The following is a 12,043-nucleotide window of genomic DNA, read 5'->3' on the forward strand; positions in this document are numbered from 1 at the left end:
GTCTTATCTGTCACTACTTCTCTATCATGCCAAGCCACACTTGGGGAGATTGTCCTGTCTGCATGCGGCAGGTGCATCAAAAGGCCAGGATGTTGATTAATCTATGGCCAGATTTTGATTGCTGCAAGCAAGCCTCATGGGTGAAGGTAGAGGTATGATCCCCAGTGTGCAAGCATAGGGGCCCTACACAAAACCATCCTTTGGGCTCATCACCCAGAGAGGTCTTGGCCAGCTCCCGTGTCGTTTTTCCCGGGGGAAGGAAACTAGGACACTGAACTTTCATGCAATCAGACGTGCCTTCCACAGGATGCCAACAGCAAGCTATCTTCTGTGCAGTGCTTAGCCTTGCAACCCATGGCATAAAGTAGCATTATAGGTTGGTCTGTGCACAAGGAAAGTTGCCCGTCTCTGGATACCACAGTGCTGTGTGACAATAACTGCTAGATGGTCTAGGGTGAACTCTACGAGCAAGGCCAGCCAGGTTTTAAGGAAAAATTTTAGTGGAGAAATCATCATCACCCTGTCACATGCAATGAGGAAACCTCAGCGATGTGTAAGGGCTGACCAATGATCATTGAGTCTCTCTCATCCCAGTGCAATGGATCCGCAGATCCATGGGATGCAAGAGCAGAGAACTCAGATGCCGAACCAAATTTTAGGGGAGGCCCCTTATTCAATGGCCACAAGTGCTTGAGTGATAACGACCTTGTCACATTTCTGTTGAGATCTGAGTTTGCAAACCAACCATAGCATAAACACTATCCCACAACATAAGGCTGCGCCAAACAATATAGCCCCCACCCACTCCTTAAAATAATAAATTACAGAGACAAGCCAAGAGGTAAAATCTTCAAGTGTCACTGGTTTCACTCTGGTCCCACTGAGGTTCAGGATCTGTATCTGCAGCTGCGTCTGCAACCTTTCCAGCTCCTGTGACCAGTTCCCCTTCAGGTGATTCGATAGGTCCGTACTCCCTAGTCTCAATGTTCAGGAGCAAGAGGATCATCTTGGGGTTCATCTTGCTCTTTCACGGTCCTTGTCAGTCACGTCCGGACCTGCAGCTGTTGTCGATGATCCTGAGGAAACACAAACAGACCCTCTCTCCCAAACCAATTGAGAGCGCTCCTCTCTTACCTGATTCAGTGCCTCATTGTCTCTCTGGAGTTCTGCAACACTGTCAACACTGGTGGGCAATGATTTACATGCCCTTATGGCAGCAGCTGAAACCTGAGCGTATGCTCCCCAATTATAATTTGTCTGATTGGCTGCATATGGTCCCTGACCTGTCAGCAGATCAAACGTCCAATTTCTCTGATCACCTTCAGCTGCGGCATTAGCCCTTGCTTGTGTTTGAGAGGCGTCATACCATAAGGCTTTCCATTCTAAATACTGCCCCATATTGGTGAGCACAGCCTTTGCCACCATTTGCCAGTCTCCCGGAGTCATGGCCAAAGTAGCAAGTCTTTCGACTCTAGATAAAGTAAAATTGGCACTAAGTCCATAATTACGGACCGACTCAGCAAGTTCTTTGATCTGTATGTGTTCCACAGATGTGTGAACGCGTCCTCCATCTGCTGCCTCAAAGATAGGAAACATCTGCTGTAATTTTTGCTGCTGGTCTTGAGGGATAAAAGAATCTGAGCAAAAATTTTCTGCATAAGGTGGAGGGGCACTAGGGCTTGGAGACCGAACCATGCCCTGACTTAAACCACCATTTCCTTTTAACTTCCTCCTTGGCTCACTATTTATACCCTCATCAGGGTGGTATCTTTCTTCCCCATAGTGGGCTGCTTCTTCCTCTAAGTCTTCTCCCTCTGAGGGACTAAGTTCTTCACTTGAGCTTGAGCTATCAAGTCCTAAACCCTCAAGTTCTTTTAACGAATAAAGGTTCTTCCTCTCGGGGGACTCCTTCCCCTTCTCTTTTCTCTTCTTCCCTTTATCTTTCCTCCTCTTTCTCTCTCCCTTCTTCTTTTTCTCTCCCAGGGCGTCCTTTCCCTTTTCTCTCTCTTCCTCGGATCCAGAATCCTTGGAAGGGCCTTGTTTCTTAGGTATATCTTTTTTTCTTTGAGCTCTCAATCTTTTACCCCACTCTGTTTCTGACATGCTGTCTTGAACCTCCTCCAGCACTCCCTGTCCTGCTTTCACTATAAGGAAAAGGATAAGTGCTGCAAAAACAATTACAAAGGCTTCCATTGCCCCTTCTAATTGTAGAGAAAGACCAGAACCAAACATGCCTCTCAGAACCTTATAAAACCAACCTGACTGCAGTTCTGAATCCGCCCCGCGAACGGAGGGTCTCCTCAGCGATGGCGATGGTAAAGCAATTCCTGGGTTTCTGCACCAATTCTCACATGCACTATTGTCTCGTCAGCAAGAACACACGCGTGAGAAACCAGATCCTTCTGCAGCAACTTTATTACATCAGTTTCAACATGAAGAGGAAGACCCCAAGCACCAAAAAGGTGCTGCTTATATACACCTTAGTGTGACGTGTCCACACCTGATTGGCTGCTCTCCCAGAGCCTCATCACCATGACCCGGGATGGGCTGTGACTGGGCAGGAAAACACTCTTGCACATGTGCACATTGCTTGTTTACCAATTAGGCCACGCAGGCACAGCAGAAACCGCTTCCCACAGACACTTGCCCCTTCTTAGAATTGGGAAGAAAACACCAATGGAAGGAATTACAGAGACAAAGTTTGGAGGTGAGACGAAAGGATGGACCATCTAGAGGCTGCCATATCCAGGGATCCATTCCATAATCACCTTTCAAACACTGAAACCATTGCATACACTAGCAAGATTTTTCTGAAAGGACCCAGATATAGCTGTCTCTTGTGAGACTATGCTGGGGCCTAGCAAACACAGAAATGGAGGCTCACAGTCAGCTATTGGATGGATCACAGGGCCCCCAATGGAGGAGCTAGAGAAAGTACCCAAGGAGTTAAAGGGATATGCAACCTTACAGGTGGAACAATATTATGAACTAACCAGTACCCCCCTGGAACTCATGTCTCTAGCTGCATATGTATCAGAAGATGGCCTAGTCGGCCATCACTGGAAAGGCAGGCCCATTGGTCTTGCAAACATTATATGCCTCAGTACAGGGGAGTGCCAGAGCCAAGAATGGGAGTGGGAGGGGAGGGGAGTGGGGGAGGAGGGTATGGGGGACTTTTGGGAGAGCATTGGAAATATAAATGAAGAAAATACCTAATAAAAATAATAATAATATAGATTTCGGTAGAATGAGGGTGTGTGTTTGTGGTGTGTGTGTGTGCGTGTGTGTGTGTGTGTGTGTGAGATATGTATGTCTGTGACAAAATGTACATTGCTGGCTATGTTGAAAGTCCAGTCATTTATGTCAGGTTCTGTTCAGTCTTTCTGTAACATATTCCCTTGTGCCCAGGTCTCTCACTGAACCTGTGACTTCATGTTTTGCTTAAGTTGTCTGACCAGCATCTTTGAATCTTCTTTCATCTCCCATGCAGATATCCTTGTATGGTTTGGTCTCAATTATTACAAGGTTTAATTGCTTATAGCAAGGAAGATCATGGTGGCATTTTCTACAATTTTATACAATTTAGGGTTTTGGGTTTTTTGTCTGTTTTTGTAAGTGCCAATTCATTAAGAAGGAGGAAGCAAATGCTGTCTGTTCCAGGTGTCAGACAAACAACTTGGCCCACTGTACCTTCTCAAGAGCTTTCTTCTCATCATGATAGAAACAACAGGGAGAAGTAGGATGGTGGTGGTGGACCAGGGTGGGACTTACACAACAAATTTATGTTACTCACAGTTGAGTATTTCAACCCATTAATGCCTTACTAAACCAAGAGTAACCATGTTGCCAATACTTAAAAGTGAATAAAAACATCTTTACTACAGGCCATCCTTCCCACATCTTACCAAGTGAACTCAGATTCCCCTTCCCAGGCCTTCCCTCATTCATTACACCTTCCAGACCCTGGGAAGCACTCTGCACAACTCTGAGTGAGAATCTATCCTAAAACAAAGTCATGCCCAAAATATAGTTAGCAAAACAATGTCAGTAGAGGGATGCCCTGTAGGCATCTATGTATGCTCCTGGGTAAGCCAATAAGATAAGCCAGAATCTCCCAGGGCAATAAATCTGAGCAAGAAAAATTAAGAAATCTAATGCTTCATTTTAAAATAGCAGTATTGTTTCACAATTTGTTGATATGAATAAGAGAAATATCTCCACATGGTTGTAGACAGGAGATGAAAAGTCTACTGGACATCGAACGACAGGAAGTATCAGGTTTATTGAGAGACCTAGGCCCAAAGAACTAAGTTAGAGAATGACTAGACACAATCAGATGTCATTAACTGGCCTTACAAACATACCCACAAAGGTACAGATTGGTACAATCATCCATAAACACACACACACACACACACACACACACATACACATACACACCTAACTAAAATCATAAATGAGCAGGAATCTGTCATGCTAGAAGATGAAGATAATTTAGACTATGCAGAGCAGATGTTTCAACTGAGAAACACGACTCTGCTCTTCTTCCTAGAGAACTAGAAAGCTCTAGAGAACATTCTTCTTGGTCAGAATGAGGGGTATATTGGAGACATTTTTTCACGAATCCTCAAAACTCTCACACTAAACCAAACATTGTGAAAAGCCTTTCCTACAACCCTGCTCATCCAGCCAGCTCCAGACTACAAGGCCCAGGAACATTGAATTCACCATCATTAAATCACAACATAACAAAACAATGTTGGATATGGAAAAAATGTCCCAGTCAATAAGTGATATGATGGAGAAGTACAAGGAACTCATAGAAGATAACTATTCCTACAGGTGAGTCCCTGACACAGGTAAGGAGCAGCATCTTATATTTACATCACCCCATGCAGTTGAGGTTCTTCTCAAAGCAAAACCAAAATTCTGGCTGTTCAAAGCAAGGGTCAAAGTCCTACTCTTTGACTATCCTGGAATCTAGTTTGAAAAGCCCACTGTCATCCCTTCTGCTAACATCTTGACAGATGAGGACCCACAGAAGCTCATCAATAATTGTATGAGGAAAGAAACATGAAGAAATAGATCGGTCTAGACAAATTGGACACCCCTACATCCCATGAAAGATTCTGAGGGAATGTTCTACAAGGATGGGAAGACATCAATTAAACATGGTACCAGGTACACAGCGGTTTTGAGAGATATTGCAGCTGAAATTATTTGGCCCCAAGATATATAAACCAAAGCTATGGTGAAAGAAAAGACCTGTCATCACTTTCCAGGAATGTCAATATTCTTTACTTCCTAAGTATGTGAATATTATGATCTATGGAGAAGGAGGGCTCATCACTGCTGGCAGAATGAACATTAAAACAAAGAGGAATTCTAGGCTCTCCTGGAAACTCTTTGAATACCTCCATGATATTCTTGGTTTCAAGGCAAGGCACATCAACTTAATGACCCCCTTGACGTCACAAGTAATCAGGGCACTGTGTTGGCATGCCAAAAATTGTTTGAAGAACAGTGGAAGATGGGCGTGGTGGCACATGCCTTTAATCCCAGCAATTGGGAGGCAGAGGCAGGCAGATTTCTAAGTTCAAGGCCAGATTGGTCTACAAAGTGAGTTCCAGGACAGCCAAGAGATACAGAGAAATCCTGTCTCGAAATTACAAATCAATCAAAAAACAAACAAACAAAAAACAGTGGAGTCTACTCACATTCAGGTGACATACTGTGACCCACTGCCACCTGAGAATCCATAGTATAAACAAGGGGAAATAAGGGATGTAAAAATATCTAAAGCATAGCTGAAACCAAAGTTTGGTGGTGGACACCACAGGGAAGGAACACTCTGCCAGGAAATACTGGCAAGTTTCTGGAAACAAACCTTCACCAGACTACCTGACTGGCATCCACACTACTTTCTAAGTTGCTCATAACAAGGTATGGTATAACTGAACTTAACAGCATGGCTCAATTCGTCCAAGCAATATGTCAGCTTAATAGTAAAATACATGTAAAGACAGATACTTCTGCTGGAAGTGGGAACATATGAGGGGCCAAACAATGGTCAATTGTGGGAAACTGACTTCACTGATGTCTGTCCTGATGGGGGAGGATAAGAGTCCATGCTTTTTTTTTTTTTTTTTTCTGAAACCTTCTATGCATTTATCCAGTAGTCAGAAACTACTAAAAGAGTATCTGAAAAGCTCTTCAAGGTACTTGAACAACAATTATACCACACCCTTTGAATTGTGTCAAACTATAGCAGAGCATTCATAGCCAAAAGCTGTCAATAAACAGTGAATGATTTAGGAATAGATGGGAACCTTCATCGTGCATGCAGACCTCAAAGTTCTAGTCTCATGCAAGTAAAGAAGAGTTCCTTAACGGAAACACTACAAAACTCTCAGAAGAGTTCAGGGAAAGGTGGCTGAGCCTCCTCCTTACTTTGGGCCTATTGTACCCAATACAGGGAGGAATTCATCCCTATACTATTTTATTGGAATGCCTGCCCCATAGCTTTCTAGGCTCAGATATCATCAGCTAGCTAAAATATAACTATTTCTTTTTCATTAGCCATGTTCTCCGGTTCTCCATAAAGGCTCTTCATACGACTGCCAGAGAAACAGAGTAGACTTTTGACTGCCCAACCATCTCCCCAGACACCTTTGGGCCTTGTTGTAGTGATATTCCATAACTGAAGGTGGTAGCCAAAGACAACACAATCAATGTGGAAAGCCTTTGCATGATTTCTACACTCTTACACATGCGAGGTTAGGTGGCATTTTACCATGCACTCAGCACACCCAGGTCAAGAAGGCAGAAGGCAATGATGTCAATGGAAAAGAGAGCCCCTTCTGAAATTATGGATCCATTAAAATGGAGGTTTCATTGGACCTGAGGCCTTTTCATCCCCTATCCATCCTATTGAGTCTTAGGTATCTTATGAATACAGGATCATATTCCAACCCCCAACAGACTTAGGCCTGGAACTGGGAACTTAAAAAGGTAGATACTGGAGAAGTGAGAGCTGATGGGACTATGAAGCAGCAATTCAATATCTCTGTTGGTCTTTGTTCACAGATGCCTATTTTGTTTTTTTTGGTTTTTTTGGGGTTTTTTTTTTGGAGATACAGTGAATGTAAGATTTTAGCTTTGAAGAAGGGACATAAACTTTACAATTTGATGTTGCCCCTGTCCCTGACTTCTTCTATTGCCAAGTACAAGGGAGTTTTCATTGCAAAGAAATGGGGTTATAAATCTGAGATTTTGTGAAATCACATGGCTCAATATATTGAAACAATGTCTCCTCTCAAGGCAGTTGCACTCTAAAACATAGAATCCAACTTGTGTAAAAGTAAAGGTGCAAGAGTAGGTTTTTGGCCTCTGGGAAACAGAGACACCTGGGTAAACCAACTGTTTGTTCCATGAATGGACTACAGAAGTAGATTTATATTGGAGAAGAATCTCCCTCATAAAAGGATCCTAACCAAGATGAGTGACCCATGCCATGGCACTAAGAAACTCTGCCCATTCAAAGCACTGGACTTGTAGTAAAGCAGAGAGAAATCTCTAGCTTTGGAAGGAGAAGTTGCCAAGAGGTAACCTCAGGGGCAAAAGAGAGACTCCAGGAAAGGGTACCTCAGAAACTGGTCAAGATGGGGCAAGCTGGTAAGCCGGTAGGCCATGGAAGTTCCCAGTGACATCATCAGTAGTCACTTCCCTGGACAATCTCTTGTATCCAAAAGAACCCTAGAATCTTCTGTGATGTCACCAGTGTTGTACAGGTAACCAGAGCGGCTTGTGGGGTATTTCTTCAGTTCCTCATGGGTTCCCAAGGAGGCATGTTGTCCATGCTCCTCAGGGTATTTCGGAGTGAGAAAATAATACACACAGACACCAGAAAAAGGCAGAAAGAGTCCAGTAGCCCATCATGGTGGGAAAGGGCAAGTAACAACTGGTCATCGATATGGGACAGTGAGTACTGGGCAAGGATTGGGGAGGTGCTGAGAGGATGTAGGCTTCTGTTGGTCCTTCCAGGAATAGGGATTATGATCTGGATCCTTCATATTCCTCAATGGTAGAACCAGAGTGAAGAATGTCTAACGAATAGTTTTACAGACAGCCTGATATTCAAAACCCTGCAGTTGTTTGCTGAGAGATCTTAATTTCCCCTTGAATGGAAAGTTATGCAAAGAACAAGCTCTGTGAGAATAGAAAAGTGTTGTTCTAAGGATAGAGTGTTCATGCACTTCATCTTAATATAGTTTCCTCTAGGTTACATGAGCATGTGATGCCAAGAACAGAGAGGGCTATTCCCCTGCCTATGAATCAAGGTCTCAGACACTTTGGTACTGAACACATATGATGTGGACTGATTCACAGTCTGGGGTTCCTGTAGTAGTGTACGAGCTCTCATCATGCATTTGAAGAAGACTAGAAAAGTGTTGGCTAGTGTGCTAAGAGGTACAGACTTTATTGTCAGATATGAGCTGACAATGCCCTCCATTTATTCTTGCCTGGCACAGCTTATGCATTTCAGGGCTAGGGTGATTATAATAGGAAGTCAGGCATATGTTCAGTGATGGTGGTTGTGAACAGGGACCTAGCTGAGGAGCCAAGCTTGAAGAAACCTATGATGCACTATCAGGGATTCACAGTGTCTCTAGATTTTCCTCTTCCTCAGGCTTCTGTGTGGGACAAAGCATGGTTTCCCTTTCCCTGCCCTATTATCTCTACAAGGTTACAAGTGTTTTTCTACCTACAGGCTCTGTTGGGGAGCCATCACCCCAACCCCCCACCATCAATGAGCAGGAGAAGAGATGCGAAAGGTTGGAGAAGCTCAAAAGAGAGCTCCAGAACATAAAAAATGCCAGAGACAAACTTCAGGGAATCCTGGCCAATTACACTATCAATATTAAACAACAGGTAGTCTTTATGCCCAGTTCTCTGCTGACTATCTTGGGCCATCCCTGTTAAACCCAGATTCCCTCATACCACAGGTGGCTACAAATCCAGGCTGTCTGCATATCCAAATCAATTTTGCTGATTGGATTGTCGACACATAACTTCAAGTTCAGATAGGAGTGAGATGGGGTCACTCATCCAAAAGTAATTCAGAGGCTGTGTCATGAATCACGGTCTGGGGATGAAGGCAGTAATGTGTGAGCTCTCATCCTGCCATTTAAGAAGCTTACACAGGTGTTGGTTTGTGGCAGTTGCTAGGTAATGTTTGTTTATAGCCAATCCTTTCCATAATTGACCAGGCTGTGATTTGGGTCCAATTGGTCCTGTCAACAGCTGGAGGGCCCTGTCCCACATACTGCCTCTCAGTATGACTGGATTGCATGCAGTTCATCACTGCTTTTTTCAAATTTTGTTCATTATACTCTCAGATAAAGGCAAATCATTTTATTTATTTGGCATTCTGATTGAGTGTGTGTATGTGTTTGTCTCTGTGTGTGTGTCTCTTGTGTGTGTATCTGAATGTGTGTAAAAGAAAGAGACAGAGACAGAGACTGACAGAGAGACAAAGCCTGAGAGAGATACTGGGTGCATGTGAGCTTGTGTGTGTATTTGTGGATGTGTGTGTTCCTGTGTGTGTGTGTGTGTGTGTGTGTGTGTGTGTGTGTGTGTTCCTGTGTGTGCAGCTTAAGATCTAGAGAGTCTGTGTCATGTAATATATCCTTGGGTTTTGCCTGACTCCATTTCCAGGCAATAACAGTGAGGAAGCAAGGGAGGTTCATTTTGAGTAGCACAGGACTTGACCCCTGTGCTCACCGTGGATGCACATTGGAATCTCCTGGTTTGTTATAAAGGCTTTTGCCTGTATTTATGATGTCCTTTGGGAATTTTTGTAGCAATAGAACCAAGGATTGGCAATTCCTTGACTAAAACCAGGAGGAAAATCATACAGATTTAACATGGACCCAGGCCTGTCACACAGATTCCTGGAAAGTTCTGGGAGAGTTAGTCTATTCTTTCAAACCCCTTCAGGGAGCTGAAGCAGATCAGCACGCTGCCTTTTCTTCCCTGGGCTTACTGGCCCAAGATGAAGTGTAATATGTTTAATAAGCAACAAATGGAATCGGTAACAAGGAGCTACATCCAGTGGCATATATGGGGTGGGGTAGTGCATGATTCAGCTTGAATTGAAATGATCCTTGTATCATTAGTTCACGGGACAATTTGTTCCTTGGGCCATGCCCTCCCACAGGATCAACTTTGAGACATATATGCTTGAGATGCAACATGACCAGGTGATGACTGACTTGAAGAGAATGCCCCAGGGCAACAGTGAGGCCTTGTCCAAGTGCAAGGAGTTGACTAAAGAAAATCAGTGACTAACAGGGTCATGACCCAAGAACTAGGCCCAGGATATGTCTGACAATCCTTGTCTTTGAACTAACGTGGGGGCTCAGTTTCTATACTCTTAGTCTCTAAACAGGAAGCTTGCCTTCTTCAAACAAGGCACAAAGATTTTAACATCTTAGACTCATTTTGACCAAGTGTGAAGAGTCTAGGAGCCCCTCAAGTCACTGTCCTTTCCAACTAAGTATCCAAAAGATCAAAAAGGTTTCCACCATGATGGAGATATCAATCAACCTTGGGCCTCTTGGCCTCTGAAAGTACATTCATAGATGTGATTTCCAGGAGAAACATAGAAAGATGGTGTGATGCTTGATTCTCTTCACTCCTAGATAATTTTGCCCTATACCAACAGGTGTTTTTTTTAATACCACAGACTTATAAGCACATATAGACCCCATGTTCTGTTTTCTAAGAGATACATGAGTTCCTGTTAGTGTCAGGGTTTTCAAAAGTACCTTGGGTCTTCTGGAAAGTGGCAGTCCTCTGGATTTGATCTCCCTCTATGGCCAATCTGGATACTTGTCTGGGGCTGTCTGGGGATCAGGGCCCATTGATGAAGGAATGGTGCTTGGAGGAATGGGAGGAAGTTGGATGGATGCTGCCTGGAATCACCATGTTTTGTTTGTGGTTCAATTTCAGGAAATGCCATCTCCTGATTGAATCTAAGCTCAAGCAGCACAAAGTCAGGATGTTGAGGAAGAACAGACAGCTGCTAAGGGAGCAGATTGCATTGGCAGAATGCAACATAGCAACAAAAATACTATGTAAAGAAGGCAGCCAGAAGATCAAAGACCACTATACTAAGCAGCAGCAGGTAGGATGAATGAAGCATCATGGTCAGAATGCCCTAATGTGTAATCATAAACACAGTCAAGCCTATGTAACCATCCTGCACATTATCCAGGCTCTCTCCTATGTCTCATCCAGTTTTACACTTCTCTGATCATTTCCAAGGCTTTCTGTGGAGTTACCCTCTTTTGAAGAAATTGGATTTCTGCCATGCCCTCTCCTCCCCATCCCAGTCAGCCACCTAGAGCTTGCCACTCTAGGCAGAGGACCCCTGAAAGCAACCCCTTGAGGCTCTATAATATGGAGAGGTGCCTCAGGATGCCACTTCCTGAATTATCTAGGAACCAGGTCCTCTGTTCTGCTCTATCGCAACTCACCCAGAGGGGCTTGGGCCAGTCCTCTCCTAGGACAGAAGGGCAGGCTCCAATTTTATTGCTTTATAATTAAAGTATTTAGTAAGAAACAGAAAGTTATACAAAATAACATAGCAATTAAACATAGCAATTAGAGATCTTTTCCTATCCTGAACTAAATTAGCCCCCTAGAATTTGCATGGTGTATCTTACTATCTTCACCAAGAGAATTCAGGGAAACCTACACTGCATCCCTCACCTGACATTGTTTTGCTTAGTATATCAAGGGCATGGCTTTCCTTCAGTACAGATTCCCCCTCATAGTTTTGCAGAGTGCTACATTTCAGAACATCCTTGCATGTCAATTCACGAGCCTCCTTTTGACTGACATTAGAGATGATTTTTATATCACATGAACTGCAATGTTATGAAAAGATCCTGGATAATAACTGTGGCTAACCTTTTATTTATGCTACCAGGGTCTTCTGAGAAGTAGCCAAGGTAGGTTTAGAGAGCAGAATATATTT

Source organism: Mus caroli, unplaced genomic scaffold (genome assembly GCF_978045245.1).
Source record: "Mus caroli unplaced genomic scaffold, Mus_caroli_1 scaffold_12, whole genome shotgun sequence".
NCBI classification, from domain to species: Eukaryota; Metazoa; Chordata; class Mammalia; order Rodentia; family Muridae; genus Mus; species Mus caroli.